General features: G+C 36.8%; 1 long non-coding RNA gene across 1 annotated transcript in view; it reads right to left on the bottom strand.

Annotated features, from left to right (window-relative positions):
- Nucleotides 1–26,663, bottom strand: part of LOC149182112 (uncharacterized) — a 39,504-nt gene that overhangs the window by 11,724 nt on the left and 1,117 nt on the right. Inside the window, exon 2 of the long non-coding RNA XR_016257584.1 lies at nt 2,299–2,388. This is a non-coding gene — a long non-coding RNA (uncharacterized LOC149182112). The remainder of the gene's footprint in view (nt 1–2,298; nt 2,389–26,663) is intronic.

Here is a 26,663-nt window from a genome sequence, read left to right on the forward strand (position 1 = left end):
ATAATGCAGCTCAATCAAAAGGTCCTCGATTTGGAAAAGGAGCTTGAAGGGGCACTACAAGATAAGCAGGGAGAATCCACATCCCAAGCTCCTCCAACTACTTCAACCACTGCAACAACTACAGAGGCAGCAGTAGCCCCTGTAACAACTGCAACAACTACAGAGGCAGCAGTAGCCCCTGTAACAACTACAACAACAACAGAAGCAGCAGCAACAACCACAGCCCCAGAGTCCAGTTTAAACATGGAAGATTTGACTAAGGCTATCAAAGAAATGGAGCTCCAGGCTACTGAGATTAAGCAGGCCAAGGAAAAGTTGGCAGAGCTAGAGGCCAAATATGACAAATCAAAGATGACTGTGGCAGAGCAAGGTAGAGAAATAAAGGCCCTGAAAGAGAAAATAAAGGCCTTGGAGAAAGAGCTCAAGCTAGAAAGTGCTATGGCAGAAATAAAAAGAATTTTGTGGGCCCGAATTGACCAATCCATTACTAGACAATGGAAGTCAATCAAGATTGTGCATGAACAAATGGAATTAATTGCCAAAGCACAGATAGAGATCCAGAAGGCTAGAACAGTACTGGGGAACAGGCCTGAGCAGGCCAATAGAATGATACACTTTTTGAACAATCAGACCCAGGAGGAGCTAGCAGCCATCAACATTGTCAACAGAACAGAGGCTGTCCTTACGGCTAAAAAGGTGCTGACTCTCAGGAATTATGTACAGACTGTAGAGAGAAAGTGCCACGAAATACAGGCTGAGGTGGATGAATACAAGCTCAAAATGGGAGCACTACAAGGAAAGGGATTGCCCAGCCTACTAACCAGCACAGGGAAACTGCTCCCCCGTGAGCAATATGCTGCCAGGATGTCAACTTTTATTGAAAATCATATCACTGCATCTGCAAGTACTTCTGAGGAAGCAGGGCCTCCAACAGGGCAGGGCCTTTATGACAAACTTGAAAATCTGTTTTTCATTGAAAATGAAATCCACCACCTTTTTGAGGTTCCTCCTAATTTTTACAGGTATACAGAGGCAGATGAAACATTGGTGAAAATTCGAAGACACCAGCTGCCCAAAGAGGATTGGTGGCAGGCAATGCTACAAATTTTGCCACAGTAGTCTCAGTTGCTCGGTCCCAGTCAGCCTCAACTCAACAAAAGGAAAAAAGCATAATAAAGACAGCGCTTTAGGTAGCCGAAAGGGTGACTCAGCAAAGGACAGCGACAACAAGCAAAAGATCAAAAATATGCAAATTTTGGGCAGCATATCTTCAGCTGACTCCAACGGTCACAAAGTCAACATTCTCTGACCATTTTGGACAGCTAAGGCACTGAGGAGTTACTACAGCATTTACTTTCTCAGCTACAATGCTCCAGTAGTTGGCACGACATTAATGAAACATTTACTCATTAGCTAGATATTTTCTTATGTAAATTATTTATATATACCTCCCCTGGCAACGTATGAGGGGTTGGTGATTTTATTCTGAGGCAAATGTATTGTATATTTTCATATTATCTAATGCAAAAGGCTGAAAAAGCTCAGTGATTTCCTGAATGTTTGATGTCTTGGTGATGCTATGCGTGCTGTTGCAGAATTCCTGTGCTGTCTGATGGAACAATAAGTTTTTCTCAATCTATGTTTTGTCTTCTTATGTTTATTAAATCATACACACGTCTCACTAATCTAGCAGTAGAGAAAAGGAATAGTACAGGAAATGTTTGGTTACACCTTGTGCTCAATCTTTATTGCTGAAAATGTTTTCTTCAGAATTGATCATGAACATGAATTCTTAATTGCTCATGTTTTCATTAATTCTATAAATATGAATGTTATGTAGAAATTCTTCACTGCTTCTAAATAATATTCTCACTGTTTCTCCATACCAGTTTGTTGAAAGATTCTTAATTGCCTTTCATACCCTGGTTACATCACACTTAATCACAGATTCAAAGAATTGTTTCTCAGACACTTATCTGGCTCTGCAGCATCACTATTGTATCAACACAGACATATCAAACAAATTAAGCACCACTGACTCCATGCCCAATGGCCTAGAACACCCTGGTAAGCACATATATATCTTGACTGAAGTCATCATCCAGCAAATTCCAAAAACAAAACCTTGAGCATCATAACTAGCCTAAAATATTATACAAACAAAGTTAAATCATAAAGAGAGAGCCCTCTCTGGTCATAGGTAGGCTAGAACCTGTGACCCAAAGATTGGTTAGTGGTTACCTCGGCCGTATTCCATTGGGAGTCAAAGGGAACAACCTGAGTGATAACAGAACCAACCTGAAACTTTCGCTTAATCCCTTGCTTGATCTCTCTCCCCCTTGACAGAGCTTGCAATTCCTCCCCATACTTATCTCGCTTGGAGAGTACCTGTAGAAACACAGTAACAAAGAATCGTCAAAGCATCTTGATCTATTATCATAAATATTACAAAATCAGATATGTAATGAACATACAATAGCATTCACAAATGATAACATTCACAATTACACAATCATATGGAAGAAAACTTGAAGAACTTTATTAAATAGAAGGGAGAATTACAACCCAGTTGTCTGATCCAGCATCAAGCCCTCTTCACCTCATGAAATAGCAAGATCACACCAACAATACAATGCTCTTTCCTCAATTACAAACTATCATCACTTCATTACAATTCACAATATTCCAGCCTCCCGGATCTCTTAGATGAGGGACCATTTATAGATGTGTACAAGGGTGTGAGTCATCTCTGGGTTTTGATTAGTGTCATTCCACTTGTTACATTTGGTTCCACAAGAGGAGAGATAACTGAAGTTTAGATCTCTTACTCATCCTTGGGCGAATTCAGAGAGACAAGTGTCATAGGAGAAGTTTCTAGAAGATTCCATGAGCAACCACCTAGCAAACTGTCTTGGACATTTGTCCATCCTCGCCCATCGCACCCTATAGAAGGCCCAAACAATATGCATCACAATTGAGCAGTGTATCACTCAGTATGCATCACACCTGGCCAGTGTAGCAGTCAGTATGGTTCAATTTAGGCCATTTCTGGATGGTTTTTTCAGGTGGAACTTTTGGGGAATGATGTAATCAGATGACCATGTTCTTTTAGGTTATGAAGCAACTCTTTTAGGGGTTGATGAGCCCTAGTTTATCGACATATAAGTTTGGGGTTGAAGTGCCCAAATATGTCTATAACACTTCCCCCACTCCTTGTCTTCCATAGACAATGTCCAAGGCAAAAGGAAATAAATACCTAAAGAAAGTTTTAAAATAGGACTTATTTGTAGAAGTATGGATTGCTTTGTTATAAGAGTGTTGAATAGATCAAATTTTCATCCCAACTCTTTGGGTGATTTTGATTATAAGGCTTTAAAAGTTGAACCCATGTCTTTTTTACTACTTCTGTTTGTCCATCTATTTATGCATGGAATGTTGAAGATTTCTCAACTTGGATGTCCATGTTTTTCCAAAGTGTAGTATAAAAGGAATTGAGAAATCTAGTATCCCTATATGAAATGATGCTCTTTAAGATTCCAAAGTCTACCTGGACTTGTTTAAAGAACATGTTTGTTGCTTCTTGTCCTTTGATGGTCTTTTTATAAGGGATCAAAATGTGCATCTCACTAAACTTGTCAATTATCACAAACAAATAGTCATGCCCCTTCCTAGGTGTTGGAAAATTTCCCACAAAATCCATGGAAATGTTTTCTTGAGGTTGAGTGTGTGCAAGGAAGCAACGATAAGAACCTTATTTTCTATTACTAGGTTTTTTGGTAAAACAAACTATGCATCCTATCATATATTGAGCTACATCTTCTTACATTTTGGGCTAATACACACACCTTTATAGGTTGGAAATTGTCTTCTCACCACCAAAATGTACTACAACCTTGGAGGTGTGAACCTCTCTATTGAATTTTGATCTTTCACCTTTAGTCGCACAAATATTGTTTATCTTGTAGAGAAACCCATTTCGTAGATGATAGTAGCATTACTGTCAACTTTTTCTATGTGAACCTGGTTGTATGGCTACTAAACATGTCTTTGAAGTCCCCATCTTCTATATATGCCTCTTTGTATACATCATGGGCAAAAGGCTCCATGTGCATAAGAGTTTCCAAAGTTTTAATTTTGGATGTGGTTGGCCTTGAAAGCATGTATACCAACTTATTAGTGTTTCCCTTCTTATATTTGATGACAAGTTGACATTGTCACAAGAAAACCCATCCAATTGCAATGTTTAGTTTACTAAAGCGTGCTTTGGCCTACAAACGTTCTAGTGGTTGGTGATCAGTATGGATGATAGTTTCCTTTCCCATCAGATAGTGATTCCACTTCTTAACAACTTGAAATAGATCAAATAGTTCCTTATCATACATATGATATTTTAAGACTCTCCCATGTAACATTTAAAGATGATAATGTAATAGCTTACCTCCTTATACCAACATTATTCCCACAAAATACCCACTTTCCTCCCATCTCCAATGAAGGGATTCTACAAGTTAGGTAATTTAAGGGATGGTGCTTGATTAATCTTCCATTTTAGCTCATCAAGATATTTGTGTTGATTCATTCCCCTTTAGAAACTCTTACCAGTAGGCATTACAACATGAAGTGGTGCAACTACTACGAAAACATTGTTATTAACTTCCATTGTATTGTGCCACTCCAATGAACCTCCCAACTTTAGTGACATTAGTAGGAGTTAGACGCTTGATGATGGCTTGCATCTTTGTGGGGTCTATCTTGAGCTTCCCTCCACTGATCATGTACCCAAAATACACCAATGGTCACTGCGCAAACTCCCATTTCCTAGGGTTAGATAAAAATTGATGCGTTTTTAGAGTCTTTAACATTTGCATGAGATGTGAGATGTGTTCTTCCCAAGTAGAGATAAAATCCAATATTTCATCCAAATACACTATTATAAATGAGTCTAAATAGAGACATGATACATCATTCGTCAACAACATAAATGTAATTAGTGCATTATAGAAACCAAAAGACATGAATAGCCATTCATACAAACTTTGCCTTGCCTTTAAGGTGGTTTTCTACATGTCTTCTTCTTTAACAAATACCTAATAGTATATTAATTTGAGATCTAACTTGGTGAAGTAATTGACATGTTGCAAATTGTTTAATAAATCATCGATCACAGATAGAGAGTACCAATCTTTGAATGTGATCTTGTTCAAAGTTCTATAGTTAATATAAATTCACCACATTGCATCCATCTAAAATATTATGATGATAGGTGACCCACAAGGTAAGGTGCTTGTTTGAATTACTCCATGCTCTTTAAATGGTTGTTGCAATTATTTCTTTCGTTCATCAACTTCCAGAATAGTCTATCTATAAAACCCAATATTTGGTAATGTGGAGTCAAGCAACAACCATATCTCATATTCCACTTTCCTCTTAGGTGGTGACTCTTAAGGCTCCTACACATGCTCCTACAACACTCCTTTGTATTCCTATAATAACTCCAATTATTTTTTCTACACTTTAGTACATCCCTCTAGGGATTCCTTTACTCTTACTAATTCATTACCCCACTAACTTTTTCTTTATTTTATTTATTATATGTTTGCTATGTGTATCTAAATGTGTTTTGTAATGCAATAATCTCATGCACAAGGATATAGTCACACACTTACAACATTAATTTGTTATGCATATTTAGTAGATGAAAATACGTAACTAATCACAATAGAATTCAAATAAACATTAAAAGTAAGATTTATATGATAAAACATACCAACCGATTGTAGACCTTAGATGTTCCTCCCAACCACAAACCATGCTACTCACATCCTCTTAGCAACGGGTCACCTCTGAGCTAAGGCTTCGATTCCATAATGCCTCGACTTATCTAAAGCCAAGTACATAGCATTACCATGCATAATCAGGTCAAGGTACCAAACAAAGCAACCTACAACCAACAGTCTTGCATCCTCCATCAACCCCATAACCCAAGTAGTGCATCTTGTTCTCCATATGTGTAGTCCCTTAGACTATGTGATTACCTCCATGGTCTCTAATTTGGCTAGCCAAGGATGTTCAAGAGTCTTTTGGTCTCTAAGAGATCCTACTACCTCATGGGTCTCAAGGTATCCCTTTAATCTCACACCGGGGAATTGATCCCCTTTTACCTCATGTCATAGGGTCATATTTGTTTCCCATCTAGGGTGTCTAGTCACCTTTTCCCATAGTTAGATCATGTAGAATGTATGTTATGTAACACTAAGACCCTCACTTTTCTATGCATGTCACTTTCTTGATACATGGCACCTTTTAAAGTCACTTTATGGAATTAAATTAAAACATGCGCCCTTTTAATAATTATTAAGCCATACAAAGCTTCCCTTTTCCACACTGATGGAGTCTTATCCCCCCATGCTCTTTTCATCTAACTTGGTCAGAATTAGTGATTTATTTTATTAATGTGCATGTAATTTCATATTTACAAACTAGGCTCTATGGACCTAAAACATATAAACACATGTGCACATATGCACATGATGCATGAGCATTTAAAACAAATTCTCGCTCAAATTCTAGGAGTCTTCATTTCATGTTTTTGAGCAATAGTTACGTCATTTTTTGTTGAAATAAATTAGAAATAATAATTAGAGATTATACTTTGTTAAGGATTAGTTAATTTATGAGTCAGTTAATAATTAAATAAAAGGATCCAGTTTGGTTATGGGTAGTTGATCCTAGATTTTGGAAGTTACATAAAATGAACCAAAAGAAAGTCCATATTTGGGGTTGGGATGAAAACAATTTAAAATGGTTCTCTATAATTTTCTCTCCCAAGAACAGAATTATGTAATCAAATTTTCAATGAAATGAAGATTCTACAATTACATTCTTAATGCTTTGTTAAGGTTTATGTTCAGGTTCATCTTTGGTTGTTTTAACTTCGTGGTTCCAATGGATATTTAACTGTGGTGACTGCATGGAAGATTGGGAAACAACCTTTGTGTGCAGTAAAACAACAAAACCAGACAAGGCAATGTGATTTACAGATCCTAGAGAAAGCATGGACCCTCAAATTTGAGTATTGTGACTTTCTGAGATTTTATTCCACAGTGTAAATATGGAATAGATTTCAGCTAACATATATTTCTTGGCATTATCATTGTTTGGAATTGGCATTAAAGTGAAATAGTTCATTGTCAATTTAACCCATGGACAACGAGTCATGGTTGATATACCCAAAATAGAGTCAAACCAACAAAACCCATTAAAGCATTACCTACAGGAATTCATGTTCCCTTGTGGTGTTCCTGCGATCACAATTCAATTCATATTCCAAATGTATAATTCCTACTAACTGATCATAGCATTTTCAGACCCCCATTTTTATTTGTTGAAGAAAAGGTTCGTTAATGATGTATTTCACTATATAAGAGAGTGTAAATCTAAGTACACTTTTTTTCAAGGGGTTAGAATACAATTGAGGTTGTATGAAGGAGAAATAGATGCCTTTCTCTGCACCATTAATGGTATTAGAGCATATTTACAGTTGGAGTTTGCAGTTGATAGCAAGGTGATTCCCCAATTACTGTTGTGCAAGAGATGGCACTCAAGATCAGAAGAGGTCGAGATGAACAAGGAAGAGGCCAATGACCTATGGCTAATACAAAATTGTTTGAAGAGGCAAGACTTTTGAGAGAAAGGATGGAGGTTATTGAAGTAGCCAGATAACATGATCATGAAGTTGTGGAAATCTATGAACCAAAAGAGGAATATTTTGAAGAAGGAATACCATTAGAGGAAACTACAAGATTGAGGGTTCTTAAGTCCATATTAAGTTCTCGTTCAAGGCTAAAAGTTGATATTCTGACATATGGGGAGAGTCTAGAACCATAGTAGTTGATCAAATAGATACAAGGAAAAGTTTAGGGGCTAATATTTGCAGCTAGTCTAATTTTCCATGCTTTTTCCAAAAAACAAATAGTTAATTTCCATTTTTTCTAAAAATATTTCTCCCAAGTTTTATAGTTAAAATTAATTTACCTTAAAAATCATCAAAATATTATATAGATACTATATAAAACTATTAGAAAATTAATAATTTTACCTAAAATATCCACCAAATATTTTACAAATTGCATATCATCAACTAGTGAGATTTGCCAAGGTTTCTAAACTTCAAGATAAATTTCTATCCTTAAAATTTTCCATGACTGGATAACTGCCTTGGAAAAATATTTTTATTACGAAGAAGTGAGGACAAGCAAGTGAAATTTGTTGTTATAAGGCTGAAAGGACACACATCCTTATGGTGGGATGTGGTGTGGGATGAAAGAAGGCATAAGAACAAAGCCAAGATTAAAAGTTAGGAGAAAAATGGTGGCTAATTTAAAAGGTAAGTTCCTACCTAAAGATTATGAGTTGATGTTATTTAGAAAAATGAAAAATTTGAGACAAAATTTGATGACAGTAAAAGAGCTCATAGGGGAATTCTACAAGGTAAGCATCAAGGCAGGTTACATAGAAGAAACCCCTAACAGAGTTTTTAAATATATCAATGGGCTAAGGCTTGACAAACATGATGAAATAAGTTTGTTGTCATTGAGGTTTGTAGAGGATGTGTATCATGATGCATTAAAAGATAAGCAAAAGTTAACAAGAAAGATCCAAGGAAAAGGTAGAGGTATGCCAAGAGGAGAAGGATAACAGAAAGGGAAGAAACATGCTAAAACTAGCAATTCCTGACAACAAGAACAAGCAACCTGACCTAATGATTCCAGGGGTAGAGGATCTTCTTGAAGAGAAAGAGGCATATGCAGAGATAATCAAGTTCAATGCTAAACATGTGGCAAGTTATGCCACAAGTCATGGAATTGTAAGGAAAATGATACAAAACAGAGAAATGTACAAGTGATGCAAGCTGAAAATGAAACTAATGGAGTTGAAGTCCTAGAAACCAGAGGATCCCTATTGATGAAAATAGTCTTGTTGAAGACAAGTAAAGAAGTGTGTGAGCCACCTAAAAGAAGGAATTTATTCTAGACAATATGTAAGGAGAAAAGTAAGTGTTGTAAATTAAGTATTAATAATGGTAGCACTAATAATTTAGTCTTTGTAGAAATGGTAGACAAGTTGGGGTTGGAAAGGATGCCACATACTACCCGATACAAAGTTTCTTTGTTGTGGAAATATCAACAAGTATTGGAGAATGAACAATGTAAAGTATATTTTCAGATTGGAGGGTATAAAGACCAAGTGTTGTGTGACATTATGCCCATTGACATTTTCCATGTGCTACTTAGAAGACCTTGGAAATACGATCAGAATGTAAGTTATGATGGGAGGAAGAACACCTGCACATTTGATAAATATGGAAAGAACCACATCATCATGCCATTGAAGGAAGAACAAGAGGAAGTACAAAACGCTCCCAAGATACTGCTGGTTGGTGGAAAGAAATTTTTGAATTAGATCTAAGAAGAAGAGGTAAACTTTGCTTTGATTAGAAAACTCGGAGTGTTTTGACAAACACAAGGTTAGATGATTTGCTAATTGAAGTTCAAATTTTATTGAATGAATATGCTAATATTGTAGTAGATGACTTACCAAATGAGTTGCCACCCATTCAAGGCATAAGGAATCATATATATATGATTTCGAGAGCAAGCTTTCCAAACAAGGAAGCTTATAGAATGACAACAACATAGAATGAAGATATTAGAAAAAAGTGGAATAGTTGCTAGAAAAAAGATTTATCAGGCCTGATAGTTTGAGCCCATGCGTCGTACCTACAATTTTGAGCCCAAAGAAAGGTGGAGAATGGAGAATGTACACCAACTCTAGATCCATAAAAATGATTACAATCGAGTATCGATTTTCTTTTTCCACGCATTAATGTTTTGATGGATTGTATAAGTGGTGCTAAATATTTTCAAATATTGATTTAAATGTGGATATCACCAAATTAGAATAAGGGAAGGAGATTAATGGAAAACTGGCTTTAAAACTAATGAAATATTGTATGAGTGTCTGATCATGCCTTTTGGTTTGACTAATGTGCCTAGTACATTCATGAGACTTATGAATGAAGTACTTAAAGATTTCATAGGAAATTTTGTAATTGTATACCTTGATGATATTCTTGTGTTCAGTCAAACAAAAGAGGAACATATGAGGCACTTAAACTTTGTTCTAAAATTATGCTCCTTGGTATCCCCAAGTGCACTTTGACTTGTTTAAAGAATAACTTTGCTACTTCTTTCTTTTTTATTATCTTTTATAGGGAATGAGAATTCACATGTTGTTGAACCTATAAACTACCATAAACAAATAGTCATGTCACTTATTGGTAGTTGGTAAACCTCACACAAAATTTATGGAAATGATTTCTACGAGATGAGTAGATACATATAACAAATGGTATAAACCCTATTTATTATTACTTTGATTGTTGGTAAATAAAAGTATGCATCCTCTAATGAACCTTGCTACATCTTCATACATTTTGAGAGAGTACACATACCCTTGTAAGTTGGAAACTATCTTTCCAACACCAAAATTCGCTTACATCTTGGAGGCACGAGCCTCTCTAATTAGCTATAATTGATCACATTGATGAACACAAAGCTTGTATAGCATATAAAATAACCTATTTTCGATATGATAGTCAATTTTTTTGTCATCATAATTTTCATGAGTCTAGTACTATAGCTACTAAACACCTCCTTGAAGTCCTCATCTTCTATATATGGCTCATTGTAAGCATCATGGGTGAAAGGATCAATGTGCATTAGAGTTACAAATGTTTTAATTTATGATGTGTGTGGCCTTAAAAGAATATCATCCAACTTGTTTTTGTTTCCATTCTTACACTTGGTCACTAAATGGAATTGTTGTAAGAACTCCATTCACTTGTACTGTAAGGTTTATTGTATCTTGCTCTAGGGCTAAACATATTGTAGTGACTAGTGAGCTATGTGAATGACTATCTCCTTTTCCATTAGATAATGTTTCAATTATTTGTTAGTTTGTACAAAGGCATAAACCTCCATGTCATAAGTAGGGTAGTTGCAAACTTACCCATGAAATACTTCAAAATAGTAGCAAACAATCCCTCCCCCTTGCATCAAGACTACTCCTATGGCATACCCTCTCCCAAGCATGATCAACACAATACATAGAATTCATTTAGAGTGGGAGAAAGATAATTGTTATGGTTGAACAAGGAAATACTATAGAGTCTTAGTAAGAAGACTAAGACTCTACAATATGGTCCTTTTGAGATACTGGAAAAGGTGAGAGACAATTCATATAGACTAGGTATACCTTGATGCGTGTGCATTTACTCTGTGGTGAATGTAGAAAATCTCAAACTCTATGAGTGTTCCATGTTGTATGAATAAGAGGGGCAAGTCCTACCTTCCATAAATGACTTAGAACCCTACGCTTATACAAAGTTAGTAGAGGACATAATTTTGCAAAAGACATCTAGAACTACAAGATAGGGAAAACATGGATTTTGGTATATTGGGTTGAAAAGAAAACTTATATGAATAGAAAAATGATACTACAGGGAGAAGTTACAGGGAAATTTTCCTCACCTCATTTAGTAAAATCTTTTGGGGAAAAAATCCTCCCAAAATAAGGAGGTATGATCTAGATTGTATCACTATATTGTTTTTCATCCATCTTGATGATTTAAGAATGGATAAATTAGAGGAATCAACTACTATCTGTCCCAACTTGGAGAATTGGGATTTGAATCCTTATTAAGCTATTTCGAAACATTAAATGAAGATTTTCTAGGGTCCAAAAAGTCTCACTTATGCCAAACCCCTTGTCATTGTTTTGTATTCAAATATCATTCAAACGATGCAAGAAATACGTCAATTGGGGTTCGTACACAAAAGTTATTAATCATTGAAATTGAACTTCTAGTTTAACCACCATGGTTCAAGAGGATGCCATGTTAGCCTTGTTACTTATGCAAAAAGGGGTTAGCCATGTGTGGACTATGAAGAAGAATTTAGAAGGGTCAAAGTTCAAACTCCAATTGAGAGTTGAAGGCTCAAACTTAACCCCTAGTTGGATAGTGGTATATGCTAAAAATTATCCACCACGAGGATTAGGGTTTCCATTCTATGTTATTGTATATTTTTATATATAAGAAAAGAGAAACACGGAGTGGGATATATGTGGCATGAAAAAGGGGATTATTGTTTTGTAGCATCCTAATAGGCGCAGATCTTAGGTAAGCCCTTAGAGAGTGCATTCTCCTTTGTACTTGTGTTATTTCTATACTAGAGAAAATAAAGCAAAACAACCTCACCTTCTAGTTGGGTTTTCTCCTATAAATGTTTCTTAGATCAATTCTTTGTGTTCATTGTGGATGGTGTGTGGTTTTTTTTGTTGATCTCTTTTTTTTTTATAGTTTATCTATTTTATGCATAAGAAGAAAATCAATAATTAAGAAATATGAAATCCAAAGGAATTTAATCCTCATAGCATATATTTTAGTTTCATTTTATCAGATATGTTGTGACGAACTATCCTATGAAATATCCATAACAATTTAAAAATTAGATATATCAAAATATGTTGATATTTATTTTCAATGCATTTCAAAGGTTTATATACATTAATTGAGATCAATATAAATTAATAGTTTCATAGTTAAAAAGGTTATCATAAAAGATTCAACAATAACTAAGGAGTTGTGCCTAAAACTATGTATGTGTGCCTAAATCCAAATTGTGAATTATCAATCTATTATGATTGACATGAAATTAATAAAATGTATAAATACATATAATGTGTATAAAATTAAATGTCTTAAAATTAAACTATAACCAGATTTATCTTTCAATAAGCATGTATAGAGTAGTGATTTTGACCCTCGTCTATGTATTTATGGATGTTTATAGAGTCAACATTTAGTTCTCATTACATCATTTCGTTTGAATGTTCATTTATTTATTTCTTTAGAGGTAATTCAATTATTTAAATAAAGTTAATTTTCTCATCTTCAATTTGGAAGAGTTAATAAATATTGTAATTAGTTGACAACTTATATTAAAGTTATCCAAATAAGAAGATGTAAACTAGAGTGTAACAGCCCAAGTGAAAATTCCATGTAATAAAAGTTAAAAGCAATAACCATGGTCAATGGGACACTTATTCCAAACTGAATGTTGGGCAAGACATCCTAAGGAGTGTTAATTTGGTTGTTTATGGTTAAGGAAATTGAGAAAGGCAATGGCTAAGGTTTTGGAAAGACAAAATCACATTTTTGACACATTTATTTATGAAAATAATGGAAATTAGGAGAAAAGGGAGGTGAAAGGTCATAGGTTGCATGTGAGGAGGAAAATGAAGGAAAAGAATGGAAAATAAAGAAAATAGAGACTTCATTCATAAAAAGGTTTATGAGGATTAGTTGGTAACCTTTTGTCAGTTGAGTTTTGGAGCTCTCTCATTATTCTCTCCCTCTCTCTCTCACTCTTGGACACTTAGAGTTTCATGGAGCACTTTGGCACTGGAGCAAGAAAGACAGAGAATGTAAGAGGAAGCAAAGATCAAGTAGGGAAAGGTAAGATCAAGCAACTACAACATGCTTCATTACATATATCGACTTGCATGTGTATTTTCCTTGCTAGATTTGGTATGCATGGGTTGCATGTGTTAATTTTCTACCATGGCATGGGTTTTTCTAGGTGTGACAGTATTTTCAGCCTAGCCTTGCCATTTCCTGATAGCTTTGATGAGATGGGTTCTCTCATTCGGTTTATGTGAGATGGCCAGATTGGATTCGAAGCTGAGTGGGGTGGATCTCCGATTTGAGAAACACATGGTCTGAGTGGTCCCTGAACCAGAATGAGGATCACTAAGCCACTGGCCTAGTAACCCTTGAACCGGACTGTGGGTTGCGGTAAAGCCAAATTGTGTGCCTCGGTGGGCCTAGGAATCCTTGCTGGTGAATGGCGAAATATACGGTAAAGTCAAGAGGTGGATTTTCGCTCCATTGGACCGAGTGGTACTGGGATGGGATGCATGGTAAAGCCTAGAGAGTATGTCTCGGTGTAGGGCCTAGTGATCCCTGGATCGGACTGTGGATGCACGGTAAAGCCTAAGAGATTAGGAGGCACTCAAATTCCTCACCGTGTAGGCAGAGAACTTTGGTGGCATCCATGTTGATTGGTGATTTTGGTGTGTTCTATGAGTCCCACATTCATGCTTGGAATATGACACGGGGGTGATTGACTGAAGAGAGACTTGGCTCAGCTAATCTATGGTCAGATGGAACGTGGTAGTCCCATCTCTAGATGGTTCATTGCATCCATTAATGAGAAATTCATTCCCTTGTTTTTCATGTGTAAATGTATTGATGTATATGTGGATTTTAACGGTTGATATGTTTATGATATTTTTGTTCCCACTATGTTGGTTATATGTATATTTTATTACAACAACTATGTATGGCTCTCAGCATGCTTTTACTTGTAAATGAATAGATAGTGTATCTATGGCCTAATAGATAATGCAACAAATGACATGAGGGAACAATGGTTCATAGTGATTCTCAGATAAGTATGAGATCCCTACACTTAATTCAATTGTTTACACTTGTAGGTTACATGTTGATGATGTGTTTAACGAAATGCCTGTCATGGCTAGTAGGGGTCTGGTTATGGTTTTGTTCAATTTATTGCTTTTGCATCATTGTTTCCCCATATTTTTACTGATTTTAAGCTAACACTTCATTATGGGCAGTGGCTTGGGCTATGGGCCTGAAAAAGTGGCTTAAGTCTAAGGGTCGCTGGCACAGAACTGGAAATTTTGGTCCCTAGTTGTTGGTAGGCAAGTCTGTGAAAGTGATTTTAGGTTGTTGGTCACTCCCTTGCCCATAGCATGAGAGCGACTATGGCCTAAGAGATCTAGAACAATAGTGGAACCCATGGCCAGGCTGTCTGAGTAGTTGACTTGTCTCCTGACGGTTCTGTTGATGATGTTGGATCACTGTGAATGATGTTCCATCGATTCTACTTCCTTAAGGTCACATAGGAAGTTGAATTTGATCATAGTAGCCTCTTGTCTCATGTTTACCCCGGTTGGCATGGTTACTTGGGTGGATGTGAGAGGAAGGCGTTACATAGAGGTATTTATTATCCTAAAATTGAGTAAACCTGCACCCACTCTCAACTACTTTTGTAAATACAAACACATAAAGTGCACAAACACTACTATTAATGTTGTTGGAAATCCCAACTATAGATACAATAAAAATGTCTTATATTCATTAACATGGAAAACCACAATTAATTTATCTTTTTTATTTTAGTTACATATTTATACTTATACCATAAATATTATTATATACATATTTATACTTATACCATAAATATTATTGCGTTAAGAGACACTTTACAATCTAATATATTAACAATATTATAAAATATTATATTAATCGATCCCATTATTTAAAATAAATTAAAATTTAAAAAATCGCTCATTTATTTACTATTATTTTGTTATAACTAAACAATAAACAATAAATATACAAACGTGACAAGCGTATTGTATAGATAAGTCGAGAAAAGTCGTTTTTTAACGAGGGACGGTTCTAAATATATTGGCATGCGACAGAATTGCTACATTGCTAAGTCAAACAAATGAAAGATCCCACCCCTAAAATCTGATTCTAGAAAAAATTAATGAGTCGGTGAAATAAAAATAATAACTATACTTATATGGCTAGCTTTACAACTTAATGAGTCGGTGAAATAAAAATAATAACTATACTTATATGGCTAGCTTTACAACTTGGTTAAGAATGTCGTAATCTATATGGCTAGCTTTACAACTTGGTTAAGAATGTCGTAATCAATGGAGTGAATTATTATCTGGCCAAAATTTCTTCAGAGTTATAAGATTTTGGAAATTTCCAAATTTTATTATTTAAATAAATTTATAACTTTTATAGATTTAAAACTAATATTATTAATATTAATATTAATATATAAATAATTATGTTTTATAGATTTGAAATTAAATATTGTTAATATTAATATATAAATTATTATATTTTAAAATTGTTTTTGTTTGGCTAAGAGTTTATTATTTTCGAATTTAAGAAAACAAGTTAACATCTTAATATTTATAGGCATCTGGTAGGAGACTTCTTATAGATCACTAGTGGGGTAATTATATGTGGCATGGTTTTCCTTGAACGATAGTGATGAGTCAACCTGCATTAGAGGATAACATCGAGTTATAGTTGTCTCCACTATTGGTTGTTATGATATGTTTTCCCAATATTTTTTGAATGTAAAACTTGACTAGAGATTTGCAACTCAAGAAATTTGATCCCTCTAGACATTTGATGAATGGTTGACTTATTCCAATTAATGTTTAGGTAAAGGTTTGATATAATCACATGACTTTAGAGAAAATTGTACCTGAAGCAAAATCCATTTTTAGTAAATTTGAATTTTAAAATTCCTTTTAGTATGATACATCTTAAGTTTGAATTTATTAAAGATAATTTAATATAAAAAAATTAAGTGTAAACAACTTACTAGTTACAAGATTTGAAATTATGTTTGTTAATTATATTATATATAGCCATTGCCTAAATATGTTATATTTCGGAGTTTTGGTTGAATCTGGCTATTTTTTTGGGCCAAATCTTATGTTTTTTTTGTTTGAAATGGATATTTGACTACATATATGGATTTAGCACCTTGCCTTAAAGAGTTTACAACTCAAACTTGTAATTCGAAGAGATCCCTATCGAATTCTAAATAATTTAAATAGGAAAATACTCCAGAAAACCCTCCAAAACTTAGAACAAATAGACTACAACTTATATATATCCAAGAAACCCAAAGCCAAATTACAAGCCATATAAATCGTCACACCTAAAGCCAAATTACAAACCACAGAAATCGTGCTTATGAAATCCAACAGATTCCAAATAAAGAATTGCTTGTTAAGAAAATATTTCAACAAAACCAACAAACTAATCTACCTATTTACTAATGTAAGCATTATTTTTCAATCTCTTTTATTTTTAATCTACCCATTTACTAATATAAACCTTATTTCCAATTTTTTTATTTTTAATAAATAATACCCAAAAATTTTCTATTAAATTAAAGTTTCCAAAAAAATTTGCAATATTCTCTCTGTCTCTGTAAACAGGTGCATGCGCATGCATATTCACTTAGATTGTAAAAAGTTTGCTTGCATATGCTTACGTATTTTCATTTTTGAATCTCTTTTGCACATAGATATTCAATGATTTCAATCTCATATATGAATTGACTGATATCTCCATTTCTCAATGAAAAACAATAATAGGGATTTTAGGATCATGAAAGCATAACCAGTAGGAAAACCTTTTTTCTGGTATACTCTCAGTAGCATATGCAAAACACTACCAACAAGAGGTATTGCGCAGCAGCTAATCCCTGCCGTAAGCTAGAGGAACATGGGAATTGGAGTGCTTTGTGGGATAAACTGTGATTGTGTTTTATTGGGTGAACTGTAATTCCAATTTCAATGGGCTCAATTGATGGTCTGCTTATGTGTCAATACAAACAAGAAAACTTGTAAAAGTAGATGCTTCCATTGAGACAAACTATTGCGCTACTCTAGCTTGCAAAACTAGAGATGTGAGTACAAAAACCCTTGCAAGAGTTGTTTTCCAGATCTAACAAGAAACTCGAAAGAACAACATAGAGGAGAGGCTATAATTAGCATTAAAACCCCTGCAAGATTTATTTCCAGCTGGAATAAGGAATGTATATTATTTTTCTTGTTTCAACAGAGAAGAGCAGAGACCTTCATTCGATCTAAAACCCTTGCCAGAAATGTCATAAATCTCCAGGATAATTTAGTTCTATTTTTTTTTATGGTACAATTTGAAGGCCACCACTTCCACTCGTACTTATACGGGCATTGCAGGGGAATTGATCCCGAATACTACAAAAAAAACAGGCATGGATATATCACAGCATATTTAAAGGTATTGAATGGGAGGCTTAGAGTCCCGATGCAGATCTTCCACAGTTCCCTATATATTCCTCGCAGAGGAAGGGACTTACACTGATCATGGGACCTGAATTTAAACACTGATTATAATAATAAAGTTTTGTGTTCGGCTTCTTTGAAAATTTTTTAACTTCATATGCTGATGTGGCACTGAGATCTGGATGAGTGGATATTCTTTTGTCTTGGAATGTTGTCCGCCATTGCAGATAAAGTGGAAAATATTTTTGGAATATTTAAAGGGATAAATAATTTTGGAATAGTTCTGAGTTATGCGATTGATATGTGATAAGCTCTTTGGTAAACAGTTGGCCTGCAAATTAGGAAGATGCCAAGGTTTATTTTTGGATTTGTGTTGCTTTTTTTTTTTAAATATGCGGCTATAGTTTAAGATGTTCCTCACTCGACATGCGGACGCAGGTTTGAGAAATAGTTCAGTGTCAAACCTCACCGTCGGGGTATGCTCCAACTCCGAGAAAGTAACCTAGTTAAGAAGACGTTGTGCTTCACTGAAATTTTCTTGGGTTTCTAAATGGGTCACGTTCCAGAGAATAAACGTGATAAATAATATAAAATATTCCATGTACAGATTATAAAAGTTGACACATTATCATAAAATTTCCAAAATATTGTACTGATTGACTCACATTTCCATTGAGAGAAAAGGAAGTTACATTGCATGATCACCACTTGTTACATTGCATGGTCGCCACTTGTTCTCGTTGGAGATTACAATCTTCATTGCATGGTAGCCACTTGTTCTGGTTGGAGATTACAATCTTTTGATGAGTATTGTAACCATAATGCATAGAGCTACTTCTATTTTGACCTGCTCAGTGCAGGTTGTAGTGAAAGTCGCTCCTTTTAAATTTATTGGAAAACAATGTATAGGGCCGAACAACAAGCTCCTGTAATACTTCTACGAATTACGAGCACGAGCTTAACCATTCACCTGGTCATGAATAGTCTAACAATGCTTGAAGGCTTTGATTCTGGTTCTGCTACTATACTACATAGAGTGAAGGAGCCAAGAGAACCGTTGAACTTTTTGAGTGTCATGTTGTTCTCGTGGGTAATGAAGCCAATGCTTGAACAATTGGGGTTTGTTGTAAATGACCCTACGTAGTGGAGAGTAGTTAGGGTAGCTACCATGATACTAAGGTAGTTTCCATGATACTAACACTGAAGCAGATTATTTCTCTTCCACACTGTAATTAATACTACCAGGGATCGATGAAAACTTAGCCATGGTTAAATTCACTCCTTTTAAATTTAATGGAAAATAATGTACAGAGCCGAACAACTTGAAATTTAATTTTGTGCATTTACTTTTTATGCAGTTAATATGAACCTTTCTGGTTCAATAAGCGAGCACCTAACAACAAGGAGCAGGATGAAGCGGTATGAAATAAAGCAACATATGAGCAAGCAGCTTAAAAAGGTGTACTATACTGGGGTTTAGGGGTATTTTCAAACTATTGGTAAGTAAATAAGCTAATGGATGTATTTCAGTAACTAGGTAAGAGTGTCTAAATCAGGTCTGTAGGAAGGTTCTGTCAGTAAGAATGAAGACATACATCATTGCTAGAATATGCCTACTTGCTTTTTTTATGTCGAAACCTTTCTTCTTTAGTTATTCAAATCCGCATCCCCGACATTATTAGTGAGAAGAGGGATCTTCATTGTTACTGTGTAGTATAAGACATTAGCTGCTTATAGCAGCCACCATGGTCATCCAGCCAGGTTGTATACCTCTCACCTAAGCCAGGTTATATACCTCTCGCATGGGCGTCAAGTACTAAAGCTAAGAGCGTACCCCATTCGATAGCCCGTAACACCCATGGATAATTCCCGGTCCAGCCAAGCCCAGATCTGAAGGACCCTTGAACTCGAGCTAGGGAAGCAAAGGCCAGATACTCTAGGTATGAACCTATGACGCATATGTATGATATTATCGTCAATTCGACAGGTGAGCGGGTTGGTTTCTTTAGCCTGCTCACTAGAAATAGGACTGCAACATTCATTGCCTTTTGTAATATTCTGGACCATTGCTTGTTCTCATTTCTTATAGCCGATTATCATTTACCCTTTTCTCATTGCCTTAAGTATAGTGACACTCGTAGACAATAGTCATTGAGCCGGAAGGGTAGTTGATAATCAATCATCGCTAGTGCTCATTATGATTGTCAGAAGGTAATAATTTGGTAATATTCTGCATGTAAGAACTTGCAAAAACAGAGTGATTAGTAATTTGGTAATACTCTGCATGTACTAACTTCCAAAAGCACCGTGTTAATCATTGAAAGAATGCATTTTTACCTTATTTAACAGTGTTTAACAGTGATAAATTGCTTGTTTATTTTTTTTTTTGCTGAAGCAAGAGACGATCCTTCTATTTCATTAAAACAAAAATAATGTTACAAAATGTACAAAAATCCATCCATCATCATGGACTCAGAAAAAATAAGGGTATCCTGCCATAGACATGACCCCCCCTAGAACAGTCATTAACAAACTCTCAAATTACACAAAAAAGTTGGACTAAAAGATTCACCAACCACATGGAGAACTCTGGTACCTTCCACCCCCACCATGGAAACGACCATACTTCACGCGCCAACCATTGGCTAAGGAAAAAAGTGCCTCAATAAGACTCGTGGAGAAAAAGACCTGGCCCCACAAAAACAACACGGTCGTTTCTAACCGTAGATCTAGATGGATAGATCCAACGGCCAGGAGCAATATCGTGCTACCAAGATGACCTAACGTTAGTGTGCGATGGGGGGCAGTATTCCTTACCACCCCCCTACCATGTGTATGAAGCCTAATGGGATCGCTACCAAAATTCCAATACCATTTATCGCTCAGGAGCCGAGCGATCACCTGGAAACTGCTTTGAACCCAGTTTTCCGTTCCGAAAGTGGATTGAAGGGAGATTGTCGCCGCCGGAAATCCCACCAATCTGGACCGATGAACAACACGAATAATCCCTGTTGTTGAATCGCTTCGCATGATCCGACGGCTGAGGATCATTTCACACCGCCTAATATCACTGAACATTAGCGCTTCCCGCCAACTAGACCAATAACTTGCATGATCAATCCCAGCCATTGAAACACTTCGCATGATCCGATGGCTGAGGATCATTTTGCACCGACTAATTTCACTGAACATTAGTGTGCGATGAGGGCGGTATTTTAGCCGACCCCACCACCACGTGTAGCCCTCTGTATGGAATCGCTTCAAAATCGGCAAAACCATTTCCTGCTTGTGAGGGCCGCGATCACTTGAAAACCTCTCTCGGCCCGGTAAATTGATCCTAGACAGAAAACCCTTGGTTTTGCGGTTGTCGAGAGTTCCCGGGCTCCTACCTATCATTTCGTTTTCTCGGCCAGAAACTAGGAAGGACAAAACTCCCACCAACCGGTCTTTCTTAGACGAACCTGGGCTGCCCAACTGAGTATCCACTGGAATCTCAAAAACAATGTTGACTCGTTTTACTATGGCTGAAAAAGAACTACAACCCCCTGAAGACATGAAAGTGGAAAAATAAGAAACATAGAACACCTGAATCAACTGGATTCCATCTCCATGGCCCTACTCCGAAACGCAACCCTATCTTCATCTGCCTGGTCATAACATTTTGCTTTTAACCTACTCTAAGGCATTTCTTGCCAGCCAAATGCAATCCTGTTCCCTGTGTTGATCACCCCTTGATTGGCAAGAAGATCAACCAATTTATTTGCCGATCTTCTTACATGTTTAAAGCTAACAGTCCGAAGGCTCTAGAGGTGCTGTTGAATCCATTAAAAGCCCTGGATTAGATGCCAGTTCCTTGAGACCTTTTCCGACCTTGTGCCCCAGCTGATCCTCTTGACTGATTCGATGATTAACTATGAATTAGCTTCAACAATCACATTTTGCCGATTATCCTGTTTCAGGAAACCTAAGCACTGATCCATAGCCATCAATTCCGCCATGTTATTAGTGGCTTTTCCTAAATGATAGTAGAAGATGAAAAGTACTCCACCATTCTCATCCCTTAACACACCTCCATGACCCGCAAAGCCCGGGTTTCCCTTTGAAGCCCCATCAATGTTGAATTTCAAAAAGCCCTTGGGGGGAGGATGCCAGACATCTTGCTCAGAATCCAAGGAGATAACTTTCCTATCCCATCCCTGAGGTATAAGTCCCTGCAATCCCAGATCGCCGAGAGTTTTCAAATCTGTAGCAGAAGGAGTGTTCTTAGGGAGATTTCGCACAATAGTGCCAACCGTTTCCTTGATTTGTTTCAAAATCTGCTCCAAAAGGCTCTGGGATGGCCTCTTTTCATTCTTGAAGATTTTGTTGTTCCTTTCTTTCCAGAAATTCCAAATAATAAAACTTGGCATGATAGCCCAAGCTGAGCTAAGAATCTCATTGTCTGAAAAGGTTCTTCTCCATCTGTTTAGGGTATGGATGATGCTCCCTTTATCCCTGTCAGTCTGTTGGAAAATGGTGGCAAAAGAATCCCACAAACTGGAGGTGAAGATACAATTGTTGAGAAGGTGCTCCATAGTTTCCTTTTGGGCTTCACAGAGCAGACATCTGGAAGGCCCCAGGACACCCCTCTTCTTGATATTATCCCAGGCCAGGATTTTCTTATGCTGGACCAGCCACATGAAGAGTTTAATCTTCATCCAACCTTGATGTCTCCATAGGTCTTGCCAAGTCTTATCTGGAGTTTGTGAGCTAAGGTCAAGGAGAATGAGTTTTGCTTCTTTGAGATTAAAGGTACCCTCACTTTTGTTGCCCCATATTAGCTGATCTTCCTCCCCGGATTTCAAAATCTTCCTTTGCTCTAACATATTTTTTAGAGTCTCTGCTTTAGCCTTCAGGGGGCTTCCATCCCTGAACTCAAAGTTCCTCTAGGTTCTCCATTTTCCAATACTGTTGGTTTGGACCCAAAAGTCTTTTCCTTTAGATAACCCTTTAGTATCTGTATCTTCCTTGAGATCCCTCAAGTCTTCCTTTAACAAAATAGGTTCTTGTTGCCATCTATCTTCCTAGAATAGGGCAAGATTTTCTTCTCTGATTTCCCAGAAGCTGTTTCCTTGGACTAAGCCCCTGTTGTCCCACGCCTTATTCCAGATGTGAGAGCCCTTATTGTATCCTGACATTCTTATTAGATCATTGTTTTGACACATGTGTGCATATTTTCCTTTCCATATCTTTGCCCATTGTGCCTCAGGATCTTTAACCCATCGCCACCATAATTTGTCTCTTAAAGCCTTACTTAGAATCTCAGGATCATCCAGACCGAGTCCTCCATAATTTTTGGGTTTGCAGATTTTTTCCCATGCTACCAAGGCCCATTTCTTTTTTTTCTTCCCCCCTTGCCCCAAAGAAAGTCTCTTTGAACATTTCTAAATTGCTGCAGAATATCTTTGGGGGTTGGGAGAGTTGATAGCATGAAGACTGGTATTGATTGAAGGACAGCCTTGGTTAGCACCAACCTACCAACCAAATTTAAAGATCTGAAAGTCCATTTCCTAATCTTATCTTGCAGTTTTCTAATTACAGGCTCATAGATGCTCTTGTGAAAAGGCTTGGCCGTTAGAGGGACTCCCAAATATTTTGAAGGGAGGATCTGCTTTTGAAAGCCCAAAATTCTATAAATATTTCTCTGAATAGCAATGTGAGTATTAAAGAAAAACTCTTATATTTGGAGAGATTAACTTCCATACCTGAAGCCATGGCGAAGTCTCTCGGGATTTGCTTACAAGATAGAGCTTATTTGACTGTGGGGATGCCCTGCAGCATGGTATCATCCAAAAATTGTTGATGTGTTAAGGCTTGACCCTCTTTAGTAAGTTGGAGACCTTTGACTTTACCAACCTCTTTAGCATGCCTGATAGATCTACACAACCCTTCCATCATGAGAATGAAGAGAAAGGGAGAGAGTGGATCTCCTTGCCTGAGGCCTCTTGAAGGAATAAAAGTCTCTGAAGGAGAACCATTAATAAGAATTGAAAAACTAAGAGAAGTTACTAGGGCCATTACCCATTTGATCCAATTGTGATCAAACCCAAAAGCTATGAGAACTTTTCTGATATAGTTCCAATTCAGCTTATTAAAAGCTTTGGTTATATCCAACTGCATGATCATTCCAGCTTTCCTCTTACTTGTTAGAGAGTGCACCACCTCATGAGCTTGAATTATGTTGTCGAGGATTTGCCTACCTTCCACATATCCAGATTGTTCTCCCGACACCAGGGTGGGGAGAAGAGGTTTGAGTCTATTGGCCACAACCTTGGATATTATCTTGTAGACCACATTGCACAAGGCAATGGGTCTAAACCTATCAGGAGTTAGAGCTAAATCTTGTTTAGGGATTAGGGCAATAAAAGTGGTATTAAGCGCCTTCAAAATGGTTTTGTCCCTCCTAGAGTCCTCCACTACATTCAGAGCATCCTGTTTTACAATATTCCAGCAAGCTTTGAAGAAATCAACATTGAAACCATCTGGACCTGGTGCTTTACCATTTTGCATTTCTTTTAGGACCTCACTGATCTCCTCTTCCGAAACTGGTCTATTAAGGTTGAAATTGTCCTCATTGGAAACCAGCTTTGGTATATGTCTTGATATAATCCTAATAGATTGTTCCCTATCTGAACAAGATTCCTAAGCAATACCACGAAAGTGCTGACCCAGCACTACTGCTATTTCTTCATGAGAATGCAGAAGATTACCTCCTTCATCCTGACAGAAGAAATCTTGTTGTGAGCTCTGTTCGCTACAGTGGATCTGTGGAAAAATCTGGTATTGCGTTCTCCTTCTTTTAGCCATTGCACTCTAGATTTTTTCCTCCAAAAAATCTCTTCTTGTTTACAAAATTTCTCCCATTCTTGTTGATACTTGGTTGCCTGCTCAATTCTATCCTAATAAAAACCCTCCCTGATAAGGGTTTGGTTGAGTTCCTGCATTTTTCCCTCAACATATTTTTTTTCCTTCAAAAATATTACCAAACTCCTTCTCGTTCCACTCTTTGAGCCTGAGTTTGATATGTTTTAGTCTTTTTTGAAGTAGGAACATGCTTGTGCCCTGAATGTTTAAATCTTCAGCCCACCAGATGGCTATGTTGTTGACGAAATCTGGGTGGGAAAGCCAGATTTTTTCAAATCTGAAAGGTCTATTCTTGGGGGTACCAATGCCCTGAATTTCCAATTGCACTGGCCAATGATCAGAGCCTCCAAAGCGGAGAACTCTTGCAACTATGTCATTGTCCTTGAGCATAAGATCCTCTGAGATAATGAATCTATCTAATTTGGAAGCCACTTGAGACTTTCCTCCTCTTTTATTGTTCCAAGTAAAGGTACCATTACTCATAACAATATCCACTAACTTCATATTGTCTATGAAGGATTGGAAAGCACAAGAATCTTTATTTAGAGTTCTGGTGCCCCTATTTTTCTCTGACAAAGATTTGATCGTATTGAAATCACCCCCCAAGATCCAAGGGATACTTGCATGTCTTTCGCTGAGATCCTGCAGGGAATCTAAAAGCTTGAGTTTGCCATCCATTCTTTGGGGACCATACACATTCATAACCAGGTAGACTTCCTTATCTCCCACTGGTTGTATGACCACTGATAGATAATCCCTGGCTGCCTCTGCATCTATAATTTCAATTTTGTGGGGGTTCCAAAGCGTGAGAATGCTACCTACTGTTTTCTCTTCTCTGACTTCCAGAAACTCAAATTTATTGAGCCATTTACTGTGAATCTCTTTTATTTTATGAATGGAACATTTAGTCTCCTGGATGAAGATTACATCCGGTGCTGCTTGTTTCATTCTATTACTAAGTAATCTTTGTTTTCTTTTACTGCCTAGGCCTCTAATATTCCAAGAAGTGAACTTCATTATTAAAGATTTGTAAAGGAGTAACTGGATAGGTCTTTCATCTTACCTGAGTCTATCATTAGCTTTCCACATTCCATCAAAAGCTCGTTCTGCTTTTTCCTGCCTCTTTTCTTCCCTGGGTATCTGGGTGCCAAGCCCGGTGTGGATTTCATAGCTTTCACACCTTCGCTACCCTGCCTTTCATGATTCCCTTGCTTTTCCAGCCCTATGGTCTGAGTTTTCCATAAGAACAGTTGTTGAACTCTATTGAACTCCTTTGGACTTAATGAATCCACTCCCTCCCTAGTTCCTTGTTTCAAGAATGCTTCTAGATCTAGATTCTCTTTCTCAAGAATCTCCTGTAGTTCGTGGTCTTCCATTTCCATCTCACTCTGGGTAATTTCTAGATCCATCTTCGAGTTTGTGTCACCCATCATTTCTTCTTTCTGTTTGTTAATGTTTTGTGTTTGCTCATCCTCTTCTTTATTCTCCTCGTTCAATGGACTGTCTCCCTTGGCCTGATTTGTTTTCGTTATCCCCTCTTCCTCCTCTAGTGCTTGAAACCTATTTTGACTGGCTTGTTGCCTTTCATTTTGATGTGTCTTTGATCCCCTCTTTCTCCCTTTTCCTTTCTGGACCACTTTGTGAAAGCTTTCAGTGTCTTTCATGGTATTGGTTTTACTATTATTTTCAGTTTTACTGAGAGGGAAATCTTTGAATAGATGCCCATGCTCATGACATTT

This window comes from Pinus tabuliformis, chromosome 3_2 (genome assembly GCF_031772625.1).
Source record: "Pinus tabuliformis cultivar Carrire ecotype Pingquan chromosome 3_2, CPIR1, whole genome shotgun sequence".
NCBI lineage: Eukaryota > Viridiplantae > Streptophyta > Pinopsida > Pinales > Pinaceae > Pinus > Pinus tabuliformis.